Below are 25,028 nucleotides of genomic sequence, written 5' to 3'. Positions count from 1 at the left end.
ATAATAATTGTATATTATATAATATATATAATTTATAATAAATAATATATAATATATAATAATTATATAATAATTTTTTTAAAGAAAAAACTTCTAAGAGAATTAGAATTAAAAGGAAATGTCCTTAATCTGGAAAAAGAAATCTATTTGAAAAATAACACTGTAGTAGAGGCAGGACTAGTAAGTACAAAGATGGACAAAATCGACAAAAAACAATTGTACAATGACCTGAGAAGTGGTCATGCCTGAAAAATTGCTGAACTTTGTGCAAGAACGGTGGGAGTCTGCAGTGTTCTTCTCTGGGGCCTCTCCCAGATTCCAGCTCCATTAGCGTGAAGATTCTGCTAAGGCTGGGTTGGCTGTGAGGTAGTCAAAGTGGTCTCACTCAGTTGGGAACAGTGGGTAATGCCCATGCACAGTAGCACAGTCAGAGGAAGTGACGATCTCAGCAAAGGGTGGGAAGGGATGATATACATCTCCCTTAGCCTGGGGTTGCCATTGTGGTTGCAGCAAGCGCATTCCTAGCTGAGACTGTATATACAGCAAAATCAGACAAAATGGCCTTTAAGATAAGAAATACTACTAGAGACAAAGAGGTACATTTCATGATGATAAAAGGTTCAATACATCAGGAAGATATAACAATTATACACTGATACATACCTAATGAGAGTCTCAGAATACATGAAGCAAAAAGTGAAAGAATTCAAAGGGGAAATAGACAATCAGCAACAATAGGCAAAGATTACAATACTTCATTCTTGATAATAGAGTGAAAAGAAAACTTTTTTTAAGAAGAAAACTTTTTTAAAAAGTTTTTTTAAAAAGACAGAGTTTCAATATGTTGCCCAGGCTGGTCTCAAACTCCTGGACTCAAGTGATCCTCCCGCTTCAGGCTCCGGAGTAGCTGGGACTACAGGCATGTAACACTGTGCCTGGCATAGAGAGAAAATTTGAACACTATTGTAGTAGACATAGTCCCTCCAAAATATCCACATCCTAATCTCCAGAACCTGTGAATACGTTATCTTACATGACAAGAGACTTTGCAGATGTGATTAAGTTAAAGATCTCAAGGTGGAAGGATTGTCCTGGATTATCTGGGTGGGCCCAATGTCATCACGAGGGTCCTTAGAAGTAAAAGAGGGAGGCAGAAGAGTGAATGTCAGAGTGATGTAATGTGAGAACGACATGAGCAACCTATTGCTGACTTTGAAGATGGAAGGGGACCATAAGCCAAGGAATGCGGAGCAGCTTGTAGAAGCTGAAATGGCAAGAAAATCCCCTACAGCACCCAGAAAAGAATGCAGCCTTGTCAACATCTTCCCCTCACCCAGTGAGACCGATTGCAAACCTCTGACCTCCAGAACTATACGATAACAAGTATGTGTTGTTTTAAGCCACTAAGTTTGTGGCAACTTGTTAGAACAGGAATAGAAAATGAATACTACTATCAACTAACTCAATCTAACTAACAATTTTAGAACATTCCACTCATCCAGTTCAGAAAACACATTCTTTTCAAGTAGACATGAAACATTCTCCAAGATAGAGCATATCATAGGTGATAAAACAAGTCTCAATAAATTTAAAAGAACTGAAATCATACAGAGTGTGTGGTATTCTGACCACAATGGAATCAAACTAGAAATCAAAATCTCTAAACATATGGGAACTAAACACACTTCTAAATAATCCATGAATCAAAGAGGAAATTTCAAGGGAAACTTTTAAAATACAGTAAATTTAAAAAGATAAATACTGTATGGTTCTACTTAAATAAGGTATCTAAATTAGTCAAATTCATAGAAATAAAAAGCAGAATGGTGGTTACCAGGGGCTAAGAGGAAGAGAGAAGGGGGAGTTGTTTAGTAGGTATAGAGTTTCAGATCTGCGAGATGAAAAAGTTCTGGAGATCTGTTTCACAGCAACAAGGCGGATATATTTAGAACTACTGAACTGTATACTCAAAAATGATTAAAATAGCCAATGTTTATGTTATATTTTTTTTATCACAGATTAAAAGGTAAACACATTACATATTTTGGGAAAACTGGAAAGAAAAATTAATCACCTTTATCAAAATAAAAATGAACACAGTGAACTGCATGAAAGTGAAAATACAATAGCAATTATTGGTAGAACATTAGCTGAAGCAGTATTAAGAGGGGAAAAAATATCTCAAAGCAATAATCTAAGCTCCCGATAGGAAAGCCTAGGAAAATAAGAGTAAAATAAACCCCAATAAAGCAGAAAGGAGGAAATAATAAAGATAAGATCAGAAACCAATGTGAAAACAGAAAAAAAAAAATAGAGAAAAGTCAACAGAACAAACAGCTGGGTTCTTGGGAAAAGACCAATAAAATCTACAAACCTCTAGCAAGATAGTTGAGAGAGAGAGGAAGGACATAAACTACCAATATCAGGAATGGAACAGGGGATATCACCAGAGACCCCGTAGACATCGAAGGATAAGGGAATACCACAAACAATTCTACACAGAAAAATTTGTCTTTTTTCCCCCACCATTTTGTGGAGAACGGGGTCTCGCTATATTGCCCAGGCAGGTCTCGAACTCCTGGGCTAAGCTATCCTCCTGCCTCTGCCTCCCTAAGTTCTGGGATTTACAGGTGTGAGCCACTGCACTTGGCCAAAAATTTGACAACTAAGATGAAGTGCACCAATTCACCTAAAGACACAAACTAATAATGCACCCAATATGAAATACATAATTTCAATAGTCCTATATATCTTAAGGAAATTGAATTCTTACTCTTAAAAATCCCATGTAAGGGCCGGGCGTGGTGGCTCAAGCCCGTAATCCCAGCACTTTAGGAGGCCGAGACGGGCGGATCACGAGGTCAGGAGATCGAGACCATCCTGGCTAATATGGTGAAACCCCGTCTCTACTAAAAATACAAAAAACTAGCCGGGCGAGGTGGTGGGCGCCTGTAGTCCCAGCTACTCGGGAGGCTGAGGCAGGAGAATGGCGTAAACCCGGGAGGCGGAGCTTGCAGTGAGCTGAGATCCGGCCACTGCACTCCAGCCTGGGCGACAAAGCGAGACTCCGTCTCAAAAAAAAAAAAAAAAAAAAATCCCATGTAAGAGGCTGGGCGTGGGGGCTCACGCCTGTAATCCCAGCACTTTGGGAGGCTGAGGCAGGCAGATCACCTGAGGTCAGGAGTTTGAGACCAGCTTGGTCAACAAGGCAAAACCCTGTCTCTACAAAAAATACAAAAATTGGCCGGGCGTGGTGGCAGGCACCTGTAATCCCAGCTACTTGGGAGGCTGAGGCAGGAGAATCACTTGAACCCATGAGGCGGAGGTTGCAATAAGCCGAGATCACGCCACTGCACTCCAGTCGGCAACAGAGTGAGACTCCATCTCAAAAAAAAAAAAAAAAAAAAAAATCCCATGTAAAATGCTGTAGCAGCTTTGCAAAATACTTTGGAAGTTTCTTAAAAAGTTAAAACATATAATTACCACGACCCAGCAATTTTGCTTCTAGGTGTATACCCAAAAGAATTGAAAACAGGTGTTCAAACAAAAACTTGTACAGGAATGTTCATTGCACCACTATTCACAATAGTCAAAACATGGAAAAAACCCAAATGTTCAACAACAGATGAATAAATAAACAAAATATGGCATATTATTCAATTGCAAAAAGGAATGATGTACTCACACATGCTACAACATAGATGAACCTTGAAAACATTATGCTAAGTGAAAGAAACCAGACACGAAAGACCACATATTGTATGATTCCATTTATATGAATTATCCAGAGTTGGCAAATCCATATAAACAGAAAGCAGATTAGTGGTTCAGTGGCTGAGGGGAATGAGAATGAGGAGTGACTACTCAATGAGTCTAGGGTTTCTTGTTGGGGTGATGAAAATGTGCTGGAATTAGATGGTGGTAATGGTTGCACAACATTGTGAAAGTACTTAATGTCATATTGTACACTTTGCATAGCTAAAATTGGACATTTTATGCTATGTGTATTTTACCACAATATGTATTTTTTTTTTTTCAAAGAATCACACACTAGCCGGGCACGGTGGCTCACGCCTGTAATCCCAGCACTTTAGGAGACCAAGGCGGGTGGATCACCTGAGGTCAGGAGTTCGAGACCAGCCTGACCAACATGGTGAAACCCCATCTCTACTAAATACAAAAAATTAGCCAGGCATGGTGGTGCATGCCTGTAATCCCAGCTACTTGGGAGGCTGAGGCAGGAGCTTGAACCTCCCCGGAGACAGAGGTTGCAGTGAGCCGAGATTGCGCCATTGCACTCCAGCCTGGGCAACAAGAGCGAGACTCCATCAAAAAGAAAGAAAGAAAGGAAAGAAAGGAAAGAAAGGAAGAAAGGAAGAAAGAAAGGAAGAAAGGAAGGAAGGAAGGAAGGAAGGAGAAAGAAAAGAAGGAAAGAAAGAAAGAAGAGAGAGAGAGAGAAGGAAAGAAAGAAAGGCTCATATACCATGACTAAGTAAGGTTTTTTCCATGGATGAAAATTTGGCTCAATATTCAAAAATCAGTCAAAGTAAGCCACCACATTAACAAGCTAAAGAAGAAAGATCACATAATCATATCGATTGATGCAGAAAAGGCATTTGACAAAATTCAACACCCATTCCTGATAAAAATTCTCTGAAAACTAGGAACAGAGGGTAATTTCTTCAACTTGATAAAGGATATCTACAAGAAAACTTATAGCTAACATTATATTTACAGGTGAAAGGCAGAATTCTTTACCCCTAAGAACAGGAGCAGCTGGCCGGGTGCGGTGGCTCACGCCTGTAATCCCAGCACTTTGGGAGGCCGAGAAGGGCGGATCACGAGGTCAGGAGATCGCGACCATCCTGGCTAACACGGTGAAACCCCGTCTCTACTAAAAAATACAAAAAAAACTAGCCGGGCGTGGTGGCGGGCGCCTGTAGTCCCAGCTACTTGGGAGGCTGAGGCAGGAGAATGGCGTAAACCCGGGAGGCGGAGCTTGCAGTGAGCTGAGATCCGGCCACTGCACCCCAGCCCGGGCGACAGAGCGAGACTCCTTCTCAAAAAAAAAAAAAAAAAAGAACAGGAGCAAAGCAAGGATGTCCCCTCTCATTACCTTCTTCAACATAATACTGGACATTCTAGCCAATGCAGCAAGATTGAAAAGAAAAAAAAGGGGGGGGAAATAAAAGCCATCTTAATTGGAAAGAAACTGTCCTTATTTACAGATGACATAATTATCTATGTAGAAAATCCACAAAAGAACTCCTAGAACTAATAAGTGAGTCCAGCAAGGTCACAGGATATAATATAAACATACAAAATCAACTGCATTACTATACATTAGCAATGAACACATGGACAACGAGATTTAAAGTACAATACCTTGGCCAGGCACGGTGGCTCGTATCTGTAATTCCAGCACTTTGGAAGGCTGAGGCAAGTGGATCATCACTTGAGGTCAGGAGTTCGAGACCAGCCTGGCCAAGATGGTGAAACCCTGCCTCTACTAAAAATACAAAAATTAGCTAGGCGTGGTGGTGGGCACCAGTAATCCCAGCTACTTGGGAGGCTGAGGCAAGAGAATCGCCTGAAGCTGGGATGTGGAGGTTGCAGTGAGCCGAGATCACAGCATTGCTCTTCTGGCTTGGGCACCAGAATGAGGGCCTATCTCTCAAACAAAAAACAAAAAAAGAAGAAGAGGAGAGGAGAAGAGAGGAAAGAAGAGAAGATTATCATTTATAATTGCTCAAAAAAAAATAAAACAGGTATAAATCTGACAAATCATGTATAGGACTTATATGCTGAAAACTACAAAACATTAATTAAAAAAATAAAAGAAACTGGGCTCAGTGGCTCACGCCTGTAATCCCAGCACTCTGGGAGGCTGAGGCAGGCGGATCACGAGGTCAAGAGATCGAGACCATCCTGGCCAACATGGTGAAACCTCGTCTCTACTAAAAATACAAAAATTAGCTGGGCGTGGTGGTACGCGCCTGTAGTCCCAGCTACTTGGGAGGCTGAGGCAGGAGAATCGCTTGAACCCAGAAGGCAGAGGTTGCAGTGAGCCAAGGTTGCACCACTGCACTCCAGCCTGGCAACAGAGCAAGACTCTGTCTCAAAAAAATATATAAAAGAAATAAATAAAAGAAGATCTAAACAAATGGAGAAACATTTCCATGGATGGGAAAACTCAACATAGAAAATATGTCAATTTTTTTCAAATTGATATACAGGTGTAATACAATTCCTATCAAAATCCCAGCAAGATTTTTCTATTGATACAGACAAGCATATTCTAAAATTTACATGGAAAGTAAAAGGAACTAGATTAGCTAAATTAATTTTGAAAAAAATGAATAAAGGGGAAAGAATAAGTCAACCTGATTTCATGCTTTATTATACAGTAATCCAGACTGTGTGATATTGGCAAAGGAACAGACACAGATCAATGGAACAGATTAGAGAACCCAGAAATAGACCCACACAAATACACCCAACTGATTTTTAACAAAAAGCCTTTTCAATAACTGGTGCTACAGAAATTATACATTCATAGGCAAAAATGAGACTCCACCTAACTGCACACCTTATACAAAAACTAACTCAAAATGGGTCATGGTCTTAAATGTAAAACATAAAACTATAAAACTTTAGGGAAAAGAAAAGTAAAAAATCTTCAGGATCTAGGGCCAGGCTAAGTGTTCTTAGATTTAACACCCACAGTATCATACAAGGAAAAGTGGGTAAGTTGAACTTCATCAAAATGTAAAATTTTGCTGTAATAGAATCTGTTTAGAGGATAAGAAGTCAGTCTACAGACTGGAAGGAAATATTTGCAAATCACATATTTGACAAAGAATTAGAATCTCAAAACTCAACAGTAAAAAAGTAAATAATCCAATTACCAAATGAGAAAAGGACATGAACAGTCATTTCATCAAAAAGGATATACAGATGGCAAATAAGCCCATGAAAAGACATTCAATATCATAGCCATTACAGAGATGCAAGTTAAAATCACAATGAGGTATCACTGCACACCTGCACACCTATCAGAATGGCCAAAATAAAAGGTGATGATGGCTGGTGGGAATGTTAAAAAGTACAGCCACTCTGGAAAACAGTTTGGCAGTTTCTTTAAAAACTAAACATGTTTAAAAACTAAAATTACCTTTTCTGTGAGTTACCAGGAAGAAATAAATAAATACTAAAACTACCACACAACCCAGCAATTGTACTGCTTGACATTTATTCAGGAGAACTGAAAATTTAAGTTCAAAGACCTGCATATGAATATTTATAGCAGCTTTACTTTTTTATACATGTATTTAATCTTGCTTAATTAAGCTGAATACCACAGCTTTATTGTAACAGGCAACAAATGTAAACAACCCAGAGGTCCTCCAATAGGTGAATCGTTAAACTACAGTACATCCAGAATACTATTCAGAAAAAAAAAAAAAAAAGGAACAAGCCTGGGCAACATGGCAAGACCCCACCTCTACAAAACTTACAAAAAATTAACCGGGTGCGGTGGCATGTGCCTATACTTCCAGCTATTCTGAGGGGCTGAGGTGGAAGGATCGCTTGAGTCCCAGAGGTAGAGGTTGCGGTAAGCCGAGACTGCGCCACTGCACTCCAGCCTGGGGGTCAGAGCAAGACCCTATTTCAAAAAAAAAAAAAAAAAAAAGAACAAACTATTAAACTATTGATACACACAACAATTTGAATGATTCTTCAGAGAACTATGCTGAGTGGGGAAAAAAAGCCAATCCCAAAGTTATAGTTCAATTTATACAACATTCTTGAAATGACAAAATTACAGAAATGGAGACCTGAATAGTGGTTGCTAGAAGTGAGGTAGGAAGAAAACAGACGTGGCTACATGAGGACAACATGAGGGATCCTTGGTGATGCAACAGTCCTGTATCCTGACTGTATCAATGTTAGCATCCTGGTTGTGCTATGGTACTACAGTTTTGTAAGATGTTACCACTGGGGGACACTGTGTAGAAGGTACATGGGATCCCTCCTTATCAGCGATACCCAACCTTTTTGGCCCCAGGGACCTGTCTTGTAGAAGAAAATTTTTTCACAGATAGGGGGTGGGTGGTTTCAGGATGAAACTATTCCATCTCAGATCATCAGGCATTAGTTAGAGTCTCATAAGGAGTGTGCAACCTCGATTCCTCGAATGCAGGGAGTTCTCCCTTCTGTGAGAATCTAATGCTCGCTCGCCTCCTGCTGTGCGGCCAGGTTCCTAACAGGCCAAGGACTAGTAAGGGTCTGGCACTCCAGGGCTGGGGATCCCTGCTGTATATGATTTCTTAGGACAGCATGTGAATCCACAATTATCTCCTTTAAAACGTTTGTTTAGGCTGGGCGCGGTGGCTCAAGCCTGTAATCCCAGCACTTTGGGAGGCCGAGATGGGTGGATCACGAGGTCAGGAGATCCAGACCATCCTGGCTAACACGGTGAAACCCCGTCTCTACTAAAAAATACAAAAAACTAGCCGGGCGAGGTGGCGGGCGCCTGTAGTCCCAGCTACTTGGGAGGCTGAGGCAGGAGAATGGCGTGAACCCGGGAGGCGGAGCTTGCAGTGAGCTGAGATCTGGCCACTGCACTCCAGCCTGGGCAACAGAGCAAGGCTCCGTCTCAAAAAAAAAAAAAAAAAAAAAAAGGTTTGTTTGTTTGTTTATTTATTTATTTATTTATTTATTTTGGGACGGAGTCTCGCCTGTTGCCCAGGCTGGAGTGCAGAGGCAAGATCTCGGCTCACTGCAACCTCCGCACCCCCGGGTTAAAGCGATTCTCCTGCCTCAGCCTCCCGAGTAGCTCTGGGGACTACAGGTGCCCGTCCCCACGCCAGGCTAATTTTTTGTATTTTTAGTAGAGACGGGATTTCACCGTGTAAGCCAGGATGGTCTCGATCTCTTGACCTCGTGATCCACCTGCCTCGGCGTCCCAAAGTGCTGGGATTACAGGCATGAGCCACTGCGCTGGGCAGGGTGATTCAGAAATTACCTCTGCTGGGCCGGGCACGGTGGCTCACGCCTGTAATCCCAGCATGTTTGGAGGCTTAGGCGGGCAGATCGCAAGGTCAGGAGATTGAGACCATCCTGGCCAAAATGGTGAAACCCCATCTCTACTAAAATACAAAAAAAATTAGCCAGGCATGGTGGTGGGCACCTGTAGTCCTAGCTACTTGGGAGGCCAAGGCAGGGGAATTGCTTGAACCCGGGAGGCGGAGATTGCAGTGAGCCGAGATCGCACCACCGTACTCCAGCCTGGTGACAGAGCGAGACTCTGCCATCTAAAAAAAAAAACAAAAAAATCAAGAAGAGGGCCTGGCAGCCGGGCGCGGTGGCTCAAGCCTGTAATCCCAGCACTTTGGGAGGCCGAGGCGGGCGGATCACGAGGTCAGGAGATCGAGACCATCCTGGCTAACACGGTGAAACCCCGTCTCTACGAAAAATACAAGAAAATTAGCCGAGCGAGGTGGCGTGTGCCTGTAGTCCCAGCTACTCAGGAGGCTGAGGCAGGAGAATGGCGTGAACCCGGCGGGGCGGAGCTTGCAGTGAGCTGAGATCGTGCCACTGCACTCCAGCCTGGGGCACAGAGCAAGACTCCGTCTCAAAAAAAAAAAAGAAAAAAAAGAAGAGGGCCTGGCTTGGCAGCACACACCTATAGTCCAAGCTACTTGGGAGGCTGAGGCAGGAGAATTGTTTGAACCCAGGAGTTTCAGGTTACAGCGAGCTATGATTGTGCCATTGCACTCCAGCCTGACAGGGTGAGACCATGACTCAAAAAAAAACAAACAGATCAAACAGAAAAGAGAGAAGACATAAATTACCAAAATCAGGAACAAAAGCTTACAGAACTACCTACACTTCACATAAAAGGATTAAAAGGCATTCTATGAATAATATTACACCCACACATTAGAAAACTTAGATGACATGAATAAATTCCTGAAAATATACAAATTACCAAAATTAACTCAACAAGCAATAGAAAATCTAAATTATGCAGAATGCCTCATTTTATTACACTTTGCTTGATTGCACTTTGCAGATATTGCATTTTTTACAAATGAAAGGTTTGTGGCCACCCTCCGTCAAGCAAGTCTATCAGTTCCAACGTTTTTAACAGCGTGTGCTCACTTAACGTCTCTGGGTCACATTTTGGTAATTCTTAAAATATTCCAAGTCTTTTCATTATTATTATATCTGTTATGGTGATCTGTGATCAGTGATCTTTGATGTCACTACTGTAATTGTTTTGGAACACCAGGAACCATGTCTATGTACCCATAAACGTTATGTGTGTTCTGACCGTTCCACCCACTGGCCACCCCTTGCCCTCTCCTGGGGCCTCCTTATTCCCTGAAACACAACAATATTGAAAATAGGCCGATTAATCACCCAACGATGGCCTCTAAATGTCCAAGTGAAAGGTAGAGTTACGTATCTCTCACTTTAAATCAAAAGGTAGAAATGATTAAACTTAGTGAGGAAGCCAAGAAATGATTAAACTTGGAGAGCCAAGACAGGCCAAAAGCTAAGCCTCCTGTGCCAAACAGTCAGCCAAGTTGTGCAAAGGAAACCTTCTCGAGGGAAATTAAAAGTGTTACTCCAGCAAACACATGAATGATAAGAAGCAAAACAGCCTTACTGCTAATATGGAGAAAGCTTGAGTGGTCTGGATAAAGATCAAACCAGTTACAGCATTTCCTTAAATCAAACTCCATTCAATTCTATGAAGGTTGAGAGAAGTGAGGAAACTGCAGAAGGAAAGTTGGAAGCCAGCAGGAATTGGTTTATGAGGATTAAAGAAAGAGGCCATCTCCATAACAAAAAAGTACAAAGTGAACCAGCAAGTGCTGATTTAGAAGCTGCAGCAAGTTATCCAGATCTAGCTAATTGATTAAGGTGACTACACTAAACAACAGATTTATTTTCAATGTAGACAAAACAGTCTTCTATTTGAAGAAGATACCATCTAGGACATTTATAGCTAGAGAGACGTCAATGCCTGGCTTCAAAAGCTTCAAAGGACAGGCTGACTCTCTTGTCCTAGGGGCTAATGTATTAATAGTTGATGACATTAACTTGAAGCCAACGCTCTGGCCATTTCAAAAATCCTAGGGCCTGGGCCTGGTGTCGTGGCTCATGCTTATAATCCCAGCACTTTGGGAGGCCAAGATAGAAGGATCCCTTGAGGCCAGGAGTTTGGAGACCAATCCAGGCAACATAGCAAGACCCCAATTTTACAAAAAATTTAAAAAATTAGGCACGATGGAGCATGCCTGTAACTTTAGCTACTCAGGAGGCTGAGGCAGGAGGATTCCCTGAGCCCAGGAGTTTCAGGCTGCAGTGAGGTATGATTATGCCACTGCACTCCAGCCTGGGCAACAGAGTGAGACCCCATCTCTAAAAAATAAAATAAAATCCTAGGGCCCTAAAGAATTGTGCTAAATCTACTCTGCCTGTTTTTTATAAATGGAATCACAAAACCTGGATGACAGCACATCTATTAGCAGCATGGTTTACTGAATATTTTAAGCCCAATGTCAAGACCTGTTGCTCATTTTTTTGAAATCCCTTTCAGCCAGGCGCAGTGGCTCACGCCTGTAATCCCAGCACTTTGGGAGGCCCAGGAGGGTGGATCACCTGAGGTCGGGAGTTCAAGACCAGCCTGGCCAACATGGTGAAACCCTGTCTCTACTAAAAATACAAAAATTAGCCCGGCATGATGGCATGCACCTGTAGTCCCAACTACTCAGAAGGCTGAGGCAGGAGGATCGTTTGAACTCAGGAGGCAGAAGTTGCAGTGAGCCCAGAGATCATGCCTCTGCACTCCAACCTGGGTGACAGAGCAAAACTCTGTCTCAAAAAAAAAAAAAAAAAAAAAACCCTTCAAAATATTACTGCTCACTGACAATGCACCTAGTCACCCAAGAGCCCTTATGAAGATGTACAAGGAGATTAATTTTTTTATTTGAGACAGCGTCTCTCTCTGTCACCCAGGCTGGAGTGCAGTGGCACAATCACAGCTCACTGCAGCCCCAATCTCCTGTGCTCAAGCCATCCTCTCCCCTCAGGCTCCTGAGTAGCTAGGACTATAGGCCCATGTCACCACGCCTGGCTAATTTTTAAATTTTTTGTGGAGATGGAGCCTCCCTGTGTTGCCCAGGCTGGTCTCGAACTCCGGGGCTCAAGAGATCCTCCCACCTCAGCCTCCCAAAATGCTGAGATCACAGGTGTGAGCCATCACACTCAGCCCTAATACTGTTTTCATGCCTGCTAACACAGCATCCATTCTGCAGCCCATGGTTCAGAGAGTAATTTCAACTTTCAAGTCTTATTGTTTAAGAAATACATTTCGGCCAGGCATGGTGGCTCACGCCTGTAATCCCAACACTTTGGGAGGCTGAGGCAGGTGGATCACGAGGTCAGGAGTTCGAGACCAACCTGGCCAACATGGTGAAACCCCATCTCTACTAAAAATACAAAAATTAGCCAGGCGTGGTGGCGGGCACCTGTAATCCCAGCTACCTGGGAGACTGAGGCAGGAGAATTGCTTAAACCTGGGAGGCAGAGGTTGCAGTGAGCCAAGATCGCACCACAGTACTCCAGCTTGGGCAACAGAGCAAGACTCTGTCTTGGGGAAAAAAAAAAAATACAGTCCATGGCCTGGAGCGGTAACTCATGCCTGTAATCCCAGCACTTTGGAGGCTGAGGCAGGCAGATCACTGGAGGTCAGGAGTTTGAGATCAGCCTGGCCAACATGGTGAAACCCGTCTCTACTAAAAGACATTCCATGTTCATGAATTAGAAGAATCAATATTGTCAAGATGGTACTTCCCTCCAAACTGGATCTAGAAATTTAGTGTGATCCCTAACAAAATTCCAGAAGGTTTGGGTTTTTTCGTTTTTGTTTTTGTTTTTGTTTTGGGGGGGGTGGAATTGACAAGCAGATCCTAAAAGTTATATGGAAATTCGAAGGACTTCAAATAGCCAAAACAGTTTTGAACAAAAAAAGAAGATAAAGCTGAAGGATTTACATTACCCAATTCCAATTTCAAAACTCCCTGTAAAGCCACAATAATCAAGATGGTGTGGCACATAGATCAATACAGTAGAATTAAAGAAATTAACTTTTATACTTACGTCAACTGATTTTCAATAAAGATGCCAAAACAATCCAGTGGGGAAAGAATAGTTTTTTCAACAAATGCTTTGGGAGAATTAGACATCCATTTAAAAATAAAATTAGGCCGAGTGTGATGGCTCATACCTGTAATCCCAGCAGTTTGAGAGGCTGAGACGAGAGGATCACTTGAGGCCAGGAGTTTGAGATTAGCCTGAGCAACATAGTGAGACCACATCTCTACAAAATAAAATAAAATAAATAAAAATTAAAAAATGAACACAGACCTTTACCCCACACCATTGAAAAATTAGCTTACAATAGAACCAAAACTATAAAACTTCCAGAAATTATTAAGAAGCACATGAAAGGCCGGGCGCGGTGGCTCAAGCCTGTAATCCCAGCACTTTGGGAGGCCGAGGCGGGCGGATCACAAGGTCAGGAGATCGAGACCACAGTGAAACCCCGTCTCTACTAAAAATACAAAAAATTAGCCGGGCGCGGTGGCGGGCGCCTGTAGTCCTAGCTACTCAGGAGGCTGAGGCAGGAGAATGGCGTGAACCCAGGAGGCAGAGCTTGCAGTGAGCCGAGATCGCGCCACTGCACTCCAGCCTGGGCAACAGCGTGAGACTCCGTCTCAAAAAAAAAAAAAAAAAAAAAGAAGCACATGAAAAGTGCTCAACATCATTAGTCATTAGGAAAATGCAAATTTAAACCACAAGATACCACTACATACCCACTCAAAGGGTTATACAGGGCCAGGCGCGGTGGCTCACACCTATAATCCCAGCACTTTGGGAGGCCGAGGCAGTCAGATCACGAGGTCAGGAGATTGAGACTACCCTAGCTAACATGGTGAAAACCTGTCTCTACTAAAAATACAAAAAAAATTAGCCAAGCATGGTGGCAGGCACTCGTAATCCCAGCTACTCAGAAGGCTGAGGCAGGAGAATCGCTTGAACCAGGGAGGCAGAGGTTGCAGTGAGCCAAGATTGCGCCACTGCACTCCAGCATGGGTGACAGAGCGAGACTCTGTCTCAAAAAAAAAAAAAAAAAAAAAAAAAAAAAAAAGGGTTATACAGGCCGGGCAATGTGGCTCACTCCTATAATCCCAGCACTTTGGGAGCCCAAGGCAGGCGGATCACTTGAGGTCAGGAGTTCGAGACCAGCCTGGCCAACGTGGCAAAACCCCGTCTCTACTAAAAATACAAAAATTAGCCGGGCGGGGTGGTGGGCGACTGTAATTCCAGCTACTCCGGAGGCTGAGGCAGGAGAATTGCTTGAACCAGGGAGGCGGAGGTAGCAGTGAGCCGAGATCACGCCACTGCACTCCAGCGCGGGCAACACAGTGAGACCCTGTCTCAAAAGAAAGGGGGGTTATACAGTAATCCCCCTTATCTCCAAGGTTTCAGTTACTTGTGGTAAACCAGTCTGAAAGTATTAAATTAAAAATTCCAGAATAAGCAATTCATAATTTTGAATTGTGTGCTGTTCTTTTTTTTTTTTTTTTTTTTTTTTTTGAGACGGAGTCTGGCTCTGTCGCCCGGGCTGGAGTGCAGTGGCCGGATCTCAGCTCACTGCAAGCTCCGCCCCCCGGGTTTATGCCATTCTCCTGCCTCAGCCTCCCGAGTAGCTGGGACTACAGGCGCCCGCCGCCTCGCCCGGCTAGTTTTTTTGTATTTTTTAGTAGAGACGGGGTTTCACCGTGTTCGCCAGGATGGTCTCGATCTCCTGACCTCGTGATCCGTCCGTCTCGGCCTCCCGAAGTGCTGGGATTACAGGCTTGAGCCACCGCGCCCGGCCTTGTGTGCTGTTCTTAATAGCATGATAAAGTATGATGCCATCTCACTCTGTCTTGCCTGGGGTGTGAACCATCTCCTTGTCCAGCATATCCATGCTGTATATACTATCTGCGAATTAGTCCCCTAGTAGCCATCTTGGTTATCACATCAAAAAATATAGTATATATAGGATTTGGTACTAGCTACTCTTTCAGGCATTCACTGAGGGTCTTGGAATATATCCCCTGCAGGTAAGGGGGGACGACTGTAATAAAAAAAAAAATACCAAGTATTAGAGAGGATATTGAGAAACTAGAACCCTGCTCCATTGCTGATGGGAATATAAAACGGCACAGCCTGGCCAGGCATGGTGGCTCATGCCTGTAATCCCAGCACTTTGGGAGGCTGAGGTGGGTGGATCATTTGAGGGCAGGAGTTCGAGACCAGCCTGGTCAACATGGTGAAACCCTGCCTCTACTAAAAATACAAAAATTCGCTGGGTGTGGTGGTGGGCACCTGTAGTCCCAGGTACTCAGGAGGCTGAGGCAGGAGAATCGCTTGAACCCGGGAGGCGAAGTTTGCAGTGAGCCAAGATCATGCCACTGCACTCCAGCCCAGGTGATAGAACAAGACTCCATCTCAAATAAAATAAAATAAAATAAAACAAAACAAAATAAAATAGCACAGGTACTTTGCAAATGTTTAGCAGTTTCTAATTTTAACATACACTTATCACACAACCCAACATTCCACTCCTAGGAATCTACTTAAAGCAATTAAAACATACGGCCTGCCACAGTGGCTCATGCCTGTAATCCCAGAACTTTGGGAGGCCGAGGCGGGCAGATCACCTGAGGTTGGGAGTTCAAGACCAGCCTGGCCAACATGGTGAAACTCCGTCTCTGCTAAAAATACAGAAATTTGTTGAGCATGGTGGCGCATGCCTGTAATCCCAGCTACTTGGGAGGCTGAGTCAGGAGAATCACTTGAACCTGGGAGGGTGAGGTTGCAGTGAGCCGAGATTGTGCCATTGCACTCCAGCCTGGGCAACGCAGCAAGACTCTGTCTCAAAAAAAAAAAAAAGAATTAAATTTTAAAAAAATATGACTACACAAAGACTTGCATGTGAATGTTTATAGCGCATTATTCTTTTCTTATCATTTTTTTTTTTTTATAGAGATGAGGTCTCCCTATGTTGTCCAGGCTGGTCTCTAACTCCCAGGCTCAAGTCATCCTCCCTCCTCGGCCTCCCAAATGCTGGGATTACAGGAGGGAGCCACTGCGCCCTGCCTGCATTATTCTTAATAGCCAAAAAGTGGCAACATCCGAATGTCCATCAAGTGGTGAATGGATTAAAAAAATGTGATATTTCTTTATAGTACAATACTATTCAGCAATAAAAAGGAACAAACTATTGAGACATGCTACTACATGGATGAATCTCAAAGACGTTTTACGTGGCTGGGTGTGGTGGCTCATGCCGCACTTTCAGAGTGTAATCACAGCACTTTCAGAGGCCTTGGTGGGGAAATCACCTGAGGTCAGGAGTTCAAGATCAGCCTGGTCAACATGGCGAAACCTTGTTTCTACTAAAAATACAAAAATTCGCCAGGCGTGGTGGCACGCGCCTGTAATCCCAGCTACTCAGGAGGCTGAGGTAGGAGAATCACTTGAACCCGGGAGGCGGAGGTTGCGTGAGCCAAGATTGCTCCACTGCACTCCAGCCTGGGTGACAGAGTGAGACTCTGTCTCAAAAAAAAAAAAAAAAAAAAAAGGCCAGACACGGTGACTCACGCCTGTAATCCCAGCACTTTGAGAGGCCGAGGCGGGCGGATCACTAGGTTAGGAGATTGAGACCATCCTGGCAAACATGGTGAAACCCCGTCTCTACTAAAAATACAAAAAAATTAGCCGGGCGTGGAAGCGGGCCCCTGTAGTCCCAGCTACTCAGGAGACTGAGGCAGGAGAATGGCATGAACCTGGGAAGTGGAGCTTGCAGTGAGCAGACATCACGCCACTGCACTCCAGCCTGGGCGACAAAGCAAGACTCTGTCTCAAAAAAAAAAAAAAAAAAAAAATTTAAGTGGAAGAAGCCAGATGCCAAAAGACAACATATTGTAGAAGGATAAGGGAATTCTCTGCGGTGATGGAAATGTTCTGTACCTTGTTTAGGCTGCAGGATACAAGGGTGTATACAATTATCAAAATGCATCAAAATGAATATTCAAGATTTGTGCATTTTATTGAATATAAATTATACCTAAATAAATGAAGTCTTATTTGCTCAGCTAAGGAAGTACCAAGTGGGAAACTTTAGCCTTAAATGTTTATACCAGAAAGAGGGCTAAAAGAAAATTAATGGGCTGGGTGCAGTGGCTCCCACCTGTAATCCCAACACTTTGGGAGGCCAAGGTGGGTGGATCACTGGAGCCCAAGAGTTCGAGACCAGCCTGGGTAACATGACAAAACCCGTCTCTACAAAAAATACAAAACTTAGCCGGGCATGGTGGCGTGCACCCGTAGTCCCAGCTACTTGGGAGGCTGAGGTGGGAGGACCTCACTGGGTATGCAGTGAGCCTTGCTTGTGCCACTGCACTCTAGCCTGGGCAAAAGAGGGAGACCTGTGTCAGAGGGAAAAAAAAAAAGAAAGAAAAGAAAATTAATGAATTAAGTACTTACAAAAAAAAATAGCATGATAAACCCAAATAAAGTAGAAGAAAGGAAATGAGAAAGGTAAGAAATCAGTGAAGTTAAAAGTACAATAGAGAGGCTTTAACAAAATAAAAAACTGGTTGTCTTTGTTTTCTGCTGCTATAACAGAATACTACAGTCTGAGTAATTTATAAAGAAAAGAGACTTGTTTGGCTCATGGTTCTGGAAGCTAGAAAGTCCAAAAGCATGGTGTTGGCATCTAGTGAGGGTCTTCTTGCCGCATGGTAACAGGAGCCCACTTTCATGACAACCAACCCACGCTTGAGATGAAGGCATTAATCCATTTATGAGGGCAGAACCCTCTCGGCCTAATCACGTCTTAAAGGTCCCACCTCTCAACACTGTTACAATGATTAAATTTCAACATGAGTTTTGGAAGGAACGTTCAAGCCATAGCATTGATCTTTTGAAAAGACTAATATAATTTTTGAAAAATAGGCCATGAGTGCCTGTAATCCCAGCACTTTGGGAAGCCGAGGTGGGCGGATCACGAGGTCAGGAGATCGAGATCATCCTGGCTAACACGGTGAAACCTGGTCTCTACTAAAAATACAAAAAATTAGCCGTGCGTGGTGGCGGGCGCCTGTAGTCCCAGCTACTCGGGAGGCTGAGGCAGGAGAATGGCGTGAACCTGGGAGGTGGAGTTTGCAGTGAGCCGAGATTGCGCCACTGCACTCCAGCCTGAGTGACAGAGTGAGACTCCGTCTCAAAAAAAAAAAAAAAAAAAGAAGAAAAAAGAAAAAGAAAAAAAAAAGAAAAATAGGCCATGAGTCATATTTGATGAGAAACTTTGAGACAAGCAAAAGACTGTTGGGTTATGCTTTTGAGAATGCCAACCACTGGACTAATGGGTTTTGTTGTAATTGTGCAACCCTTTGGAGAAAGTTGAAGATGATTACAAATGATGAGGTCTCTAAGACTTAGGAGATTTTGCAGTAGACAAAGGTCTTGTTTAAGTTTGAGCTATGCATATTCTGCGTCTTACTACCACTAAAGTGTGTTCTGGGCTCATTGAAACTCCTACTGTGACATTCTTGGTATACTTTTTTTTTTTTTTTTTTTTTTGAGATGGAGTCTTGCTGTGTCACCTAGTCTGGAGTGCAGTGACGCGATCTTGGCTCACTGCAACCTCCACCTCCCAGGTTCAAGCAATTCTCCTGCCTCAGCCTCCTGAGCTGGAACTACAGGCATGCGCCACCACGCCCAGCTAATTTTTGTATTTAGTAGAGATGGGGTTTCATCATGTTGGCCAGGCTGGTCTCGAACTCCTGACCTCAAATGATCCACCCACTTCGACCTCCCAAAATGCTGGGATTACAGGCATGAGCCACTATGCCCAGCCCAGTATACATATTATTATTATTATTTTATTTATTTTTTTTGAGATGGAGTCTCTCTCTGTTGCCCAAGCTAGAGTGCAGTGGCACAATCTCTGTTCACTGCAACTTCCACCTCCCAGATTCCAGTGATTCTCCTGCCTCAGCCTCCTGAGTAGCTGTGACTACAGGTGTGCACCACCACACCTGGCTAATTTTCGTATTTTTAGTAGAGACGGGGTTTCACCATATTGGTAAGGCTTGTCTCGAACTCCCGACCTCGTGATCCACCCGCCTCGGCCTCCCAAAGTGCTGGGATTATAGGCTTGAGCCACCGTGCCTGGCCCTAGCCCAGTATACATATTATTTTTAAAGGATTTATTGTTATCTCTTTTGGAGTATAATACTCAGTTATGATTCCTGCTATGTCTTTGTTTGTTTGTTTGTTTTTGGAGATGGAGTTTCCCTCGTCACCCAGGCCGGAGTGCAATGGCGCAATCTCGGCTCACTGCAACCTCCACCTCCCGGGTTCAAGCAATTCTCCTGCCTCAGCCTCTGGAGTAGCTGGGATCACAGGCACCCACCACCACACCCGGCTAATTTTTGTATTTGTAGTAGAGACGGAGTTTCACCATGTTGGCCAGGCTGGTCTCGAACTCCTGACCTTAGGTGATCCACCTGCCTCAGCCTCCCAAAGTGTTGGGATTACAGGCGTGAGACACCGTGCCTGGCCTCCTGCTAAGTCTTTGTATGTTTCTTGTGGAGAACATATTACTCAACGTTCACTTGTAATAGGAAATTATATTTAGGCCGGGAGCAGTGGCTCGCGCCTGTAATCCCAGCACTTTGGGAGGTAGAGGCGGGTGGATCACCTGAGGTCAGGTGTTTGAGACCAGCCTGGCCAACATAGTGAAATCCCAATCTACTAAAAATACAAAAATTAGCTGGGTGTGGTGGTGCCTGCCTGTAATCCCAGCTGTTCAGGAGGCTGAGGCACAAGAATCACTTGAACCCAGGAGGTGGAGGTTGCAGTGAGCCAAGATTGCGCTACTGCACTCCAACCTAGGCGACAAAGTGAGACTCCGTCTCAAGAAAAAAAAAAAAGTAAAAGGAATTTATATTTGATAGAAAGCATGTGTTTTAAGAAAATAAACTGTAATGGACACACCAGCTCAATAGTGATTAACTTTAACGTATAATTTCACTACTATAGAAGTGGTACAAATTCACTTGTTAGTGTTAGATTTCTCCCTGTGACGCTGTATGAGAAAATAAAGTTGTGATTCGAACAGATTCAATGCTAATACTGATGTGGGGCGTGTTCCTTTTACATTCCTCTTCCTTCTTGTTGAGTCAGCAATAATCAATACTGTATTTTGAATTCTCAAATCACTTGAAGTCAAAAATTATTTCCTCTCAGTGATCCCCAAGAAATATTTTTGGGACCAGTATTTTCACTTTTAATTTTAACCAGGCTGAATCAAAGGTAGCTCATTGCTTTATTTCATAATAGAATGAATTTACCACAAAATATTTTAAATCATTCCCTTTGACTAACATTTAGGTGCCTTGCAATAGTTGCTATAATAAACAATGCTGGGGCCCATCCCTGGTGGCTCGCACCTGTAATCCCAATGCTTTGGGAAGCTGAGGTGGGACGATCACTTGAAGCCAAGAGTTCCAGACCAGCCTGGGCAATACAGGAATAAAATAAAATAAGTAAACAACACTGGAATGAACATCCTTCTACATATATCTTTATGAACATGAGCAAATATTTATGATTTATTTTCAGATATGAATTCTGGGTCAAAAGGTGAGACATTTTAAATCTTGATAGATATAACAGTAATATATCCTCACCTACATTGATTATAAATATTTTTAATATTTTTGTTTTTGAGATAGGTTCTTGCTGTCACTCAGGCTGGGCTGGAGTGCAATGGCGCCATCTAGGCTCTCTGCAATCTCCACTCCTGGGCTCAAGCCATCCTCCCACCTCAGCCTCCCGAGTAGCTGGGACTACAGGCAGTGTCACCATGCCTGGCTTTTTTTTTTTTTAAATGGAGTTTTGCCATGTTGCCCATGCTGGTCTGGAAGTCATGGCCTGAAGCCATCTGCCCTCCTCAGCCTCCCAAAATGCTGGGATTACAGGCACGAGGCACCGCCCCCGTCCTTTTTTTTTTTTTTTTAGACACGGAGTCTTGCTCTGTCACCCAGGCTGAAGTGCAGCGGCGCCATCTGGGCTCACTGCAACCTGTCTCCTGGGTTCAAGCGATCCTCCCACCTGTCTTCCGAGTTGCTGGGACTACAGGCACACACCACAACGCCCAGCCAATTTTTGTTTTTGTTTTTGTTTTTTTTTTTGAGACCGGGTTTCCCTATGTTGCCCAGGCTAGTTTCAAACTCCCAGGCTCTACCTCGTCTTGTACCAGAGTGAGACCCTGTCTCAAAAAAAAAAAAAAAAAAAAAAAAAATTTTTTTAAGCCTTTCTGGATTATGTTGAATTTGTAGAAAAAAATGGCAGTCATCTGTACATTGATCCCATCCAATATTTTCCTTATAATTCATATCTTCTTTAGCAAAATGTTTTATTCATACATATCTTGAGTATTCCTGTTAAATGTATACGTGGGTAGTTTACATCTATTACATTTTGATTTGTGTGTGTGTGTATGTGCGCGTGTGTGTGGTGAATAAGGAAACTAATATTAAATAATTTTGCATATTTATCTTGAACTTTATCACCTTACTCAACTGTCCTAGCAGTTTTTCAGTTTCTGGGATGTATTTTCTACGTGGACTATCTTACACTTTGTGAATAACATTCAATCTCTCCATAAGGTAAACTATTTTACATTCAGTCTCTTCCATTCCCAGTACTTTTATCATTTGCTAAGCCCCAGAGAACAATGTTGTAGAATTGTAGTAGTAGCTGACGTTCTTGTTTTAGGCCTTAATGAGAACAGAGGTGATGAATTCTGATATAATGCAAATGATTGCTTTTCACGCTCTGAATTGCATCCTAATTATTTCATCAACTTACAATAACCCATTTTACCCAACTGAAATATTTACCTCACCTATCACATTATGGCAAGATGTTACTGTGCTCCAATGTCTCATCACTGAAAATAATTCTGAAAGTTCTTTGCTTAGCACACATTAAGTTCAGTTTCCTTTACATGGTATCTCTTTTAAAAATCACTTTGAACTGTATCAAACACATCTCCAAGGTACTTTCTTTCAACCTATAATACATCCCTGTATACACAATGTGTTATTTTTAATACACTGCTGGGTTTATTAAATTTTAGTATGGACTTTATATTTGTATGTGAGAATGGTCTCTAGTTTTTCTGGGTTTTTGTTGTTGTTTTTGTGTAGAATTCTCTCCCAAGTTTGAGTAGTGGGGACAGAATAATTTTTTTTTTCAGAGTCTCACTGCAACGCCCAGGCTGGAGTGCAATGGCACAATCACTGCAACCTCCACTTCCCAGGTTCAAGCAATTCTCCTGCCTGTTTCCCAAGTAGCTGAGACTACAGGCTTGCGCCACCATGACTGGCTGATTTTTCTATTTTTAGTAGAGACGAGGTTTCACCATATTGGCCAGGCTGGTCTCAAAACTCCTGATCTCAAGTGATCCACCCACTTTGGCCTCCCAAAGTTCTGGGATTACAGGCATGAGCCTCCATCCCGGCCAGCAGAGGTAATTTCTTTTATTATTATTTTTTTGAGATGGAGTCTCGCTGTCACCCAGGCTGGAGCGCAGTGGCATGATCTCGGCTCACTGCAACCTCCACTTCCCAGGTTCAAGTGATTCTCCTGCCTCAGCCTCCTGAGTAGCTGGGACTACAGGCGCATGCCACCACGCCCAGCTAATTTTTGTATTTTTAGTAAAGATGGGGTTTTGCCATGTTAGCCAGTCTGGTCTCGAACTCCTGATCTCAGGTAATCCACCTGCCTCGGCCTCCCAAAGTGCTGGGATTACAGACGTGAGCCACCGTGCCCGGCCCCAGCAGGGGTACTTTCTGAATCACCTGTTTCATGGTTATTAATCTTTTATCTGCTTCATTTTAGGTAATTAAAATTTTCAAAATATATCTCCAGAAAATCACCCATTTCACTGGAAGCATCACCCTATCAAGTTTTTCTAGAAATGGGATTTTATGAGTGGTTATTTGCATATCCTTATTAGAATAAAAGTCACATTGCCTCTGCAAAAACAAGCACACACAGGCATCCTCTTTGGAAGTTAGATACGAGGAGGAAAGTACTGATGGCTTTCCAGGTCAGCTTCAAAATCACCTGGAAGATGTCACAGCTAGTCTGTCTTCATACCCCCCATTTCTGTGAGGCTAAAAAAGGCTAACTTTTACACCTTACTATCACAGAGTTGTATGTAGTATTCGCTAAAAAACAGGCACTCTGACTATTGTGTTGTGAACAGACTGCAGCAGGGCAAGTGTAGAAGCAGGAATTAGAACGCTAGTCCAGGTGAGAGCCAGTGATGGCTTTGACTAAGGTGGTAGCAGTGGAAGTGATGAGAACTAAAGACTTTGAAAATATCTTGACAGTAGAGCCAAGAGAATTTACATATGCAATATATACATTTTTTTTTTTTTTTTTTTTCTCCAAGACAGAGTCTTCCTCTTGTCGCCCAGGCTGGAGTGCAATGGCACAATCTCGGCTCACTGCAACCTCCACCTCCCAGGTTCAAGCGATTCTCCTGCCTCAGCCTCCAGAGTAGCTGGGATTACAGGCGCCTGCCACCACACCCGGCTAATTTTTGTATTTTTAGTAGAGACAGGGTTTTGCCACGTTGGCCAGGCTGGTCTCGAACTCCTGACCTAGTGATCTACCCACCTCAGCCTCCCAAAGTGCTGGGATTATAGGTGTGAGCCACCGCGCCTGGCCGCAATGTACTTTCATCAGAAACATTACAGGCACATTCTCAACTAGGTACATCTCTTGATAAGAATCACTGCGCTGGCTTCAAGTTCTATGAAAATAAGGTCCATTTTCTTCCTATCTGTATATGCCCATTACACTCAGTACAGTGCTTTACAAATTTGCTGATAATTCATGTGGATGTCTGAAATTCATTATAATAGAATTCTGGTTTCAAATCTTACATGAGATTAATTACAATAAATTAGTCTATATTTTAAGTCTTATTCCAAAATTTCTGGTAGAAGGTACCTTCAAAACACATGGGGACATGTTAGATATAAAATTAATGTTTGATTTAGAATTGTTTTATTTGTGTTCCTCATGCTACAACACAACCTTCAAAGTCAGCGAAGTTTATAACATTAATATGCTTCCTCAAAACATCAATTTAGATAACCCATAGCCAGAGCTTCTAAACTTCTACAATGCAACTTCAACATTCCCAAGAGCACAATATGCTTCAAATCCCATCTCAATGCAAATTTAAGAAAAGCAAAGCAAACTGTATTACCAGACTACCAAAATTCAGTAAGATTCTGTAATTTAATATATCTACTTCTCAACTCTCTAAATTTGTTTCTCAACACTGGGGAGAGTTTTTAAAGATATCAATACCTGAATTCTACTCCAAGCCAATTAAATCAGAACAATTAAAATCAGAATCTCGGCCGGGCGCGGTGGCTCACGCCTGTAATCCCAGCACTTTGGGAGGCCGAGGCGGGCGGATCACAAGGTCAGGAGATCGAGACCACGGTGAAACCCCGTCTCTACTAAAAATATAAAAAAAAATTAGCCGGGCGCGGTTGTGGGCGCCTGTAGTCCCAGCTACTCGGGAGGCTGAGGCAGGAGAATGGCGTGAACCCGGGAGGCGGAGCTTGCAGTGAGCCGAGATCGCGCCACTGCACTCCAGCCTGGGCCACAGAGCGAGACTCCGTCTCAAAAAAAAAAAAAAAAAAAAAAAAAAAAAAAATCAGAATCTCTGTGGGGCATCTTTTTTTTTTTTTTTTTTTTTTTTTTTTTTTTTTTTAAAAAAAAGCTTCCCCAGCAATTCTATTGTCAGTGAGTTGTAAATCACTGCTCAACAGAACCTCTTATGAAGCAAAAACATA

At 42.9% G+C, this 25,028-nt stretch overlaps 2 long non-coding RNA genes across 2 annotated transcripts; both read right to left on the bottom strand.

Annotated features, from left to right (window-relative positions):
- Nucleotides 1-393: 393 nt before the first annotated feature.
- LOC144338492 (uncharacterized) lies at nt 394-5,503 on the bottom strand. The gene is made up of 2 exons (XR_013412708.1): nt 5,386-5,503; nt 394-531 (listed from the first exon to the last, which is right to left on the bottom strand). It is a non-coding gene; the product is annotated as an uncharacterized LOC144338492 (long non-coding RNA).
- A 2,028-nt stretch (nt 5,504-7,531) lies between these two features.
- LOC144338491 (uncharacterized) lies at nt 7,532-20,656 on the bottom strand. Its single transcript, XR_013412707.1, has 3 exons — nt 20,589-20,656; nt 13,304-13,396; nt 7,532-7,666 (listed from the first exon to the last, which is right to left on the bottom strand). It is a non-coding gene; the product is annotated as an uncharacterized LOC144338491 (long non-coding RNA).
- Between the last annotated feature and the right edge of the window lie 4,372 nt (nt 20,657-25,028).

Source organism: Macaca mulatta, chromosome X (genome assembly GCF_049350105.2).
Source record: "Macaca mulatta isolate MMU2019108-1 chromosome X, T2T-MMU8v2.0, whole genome shotgun sequence".
NCBI classification, from domain to species: domain Eukaryota; kingdom Metazoa; phylum Chordata; class Mammalia; order Primates; family Cercopithecidae; genus Macaca; species Macaca mulatta.
Note: the sequence above shows the minus strand (reverse complement) of the source record. Positions and strands in the feature narration are given on the sequence as shown.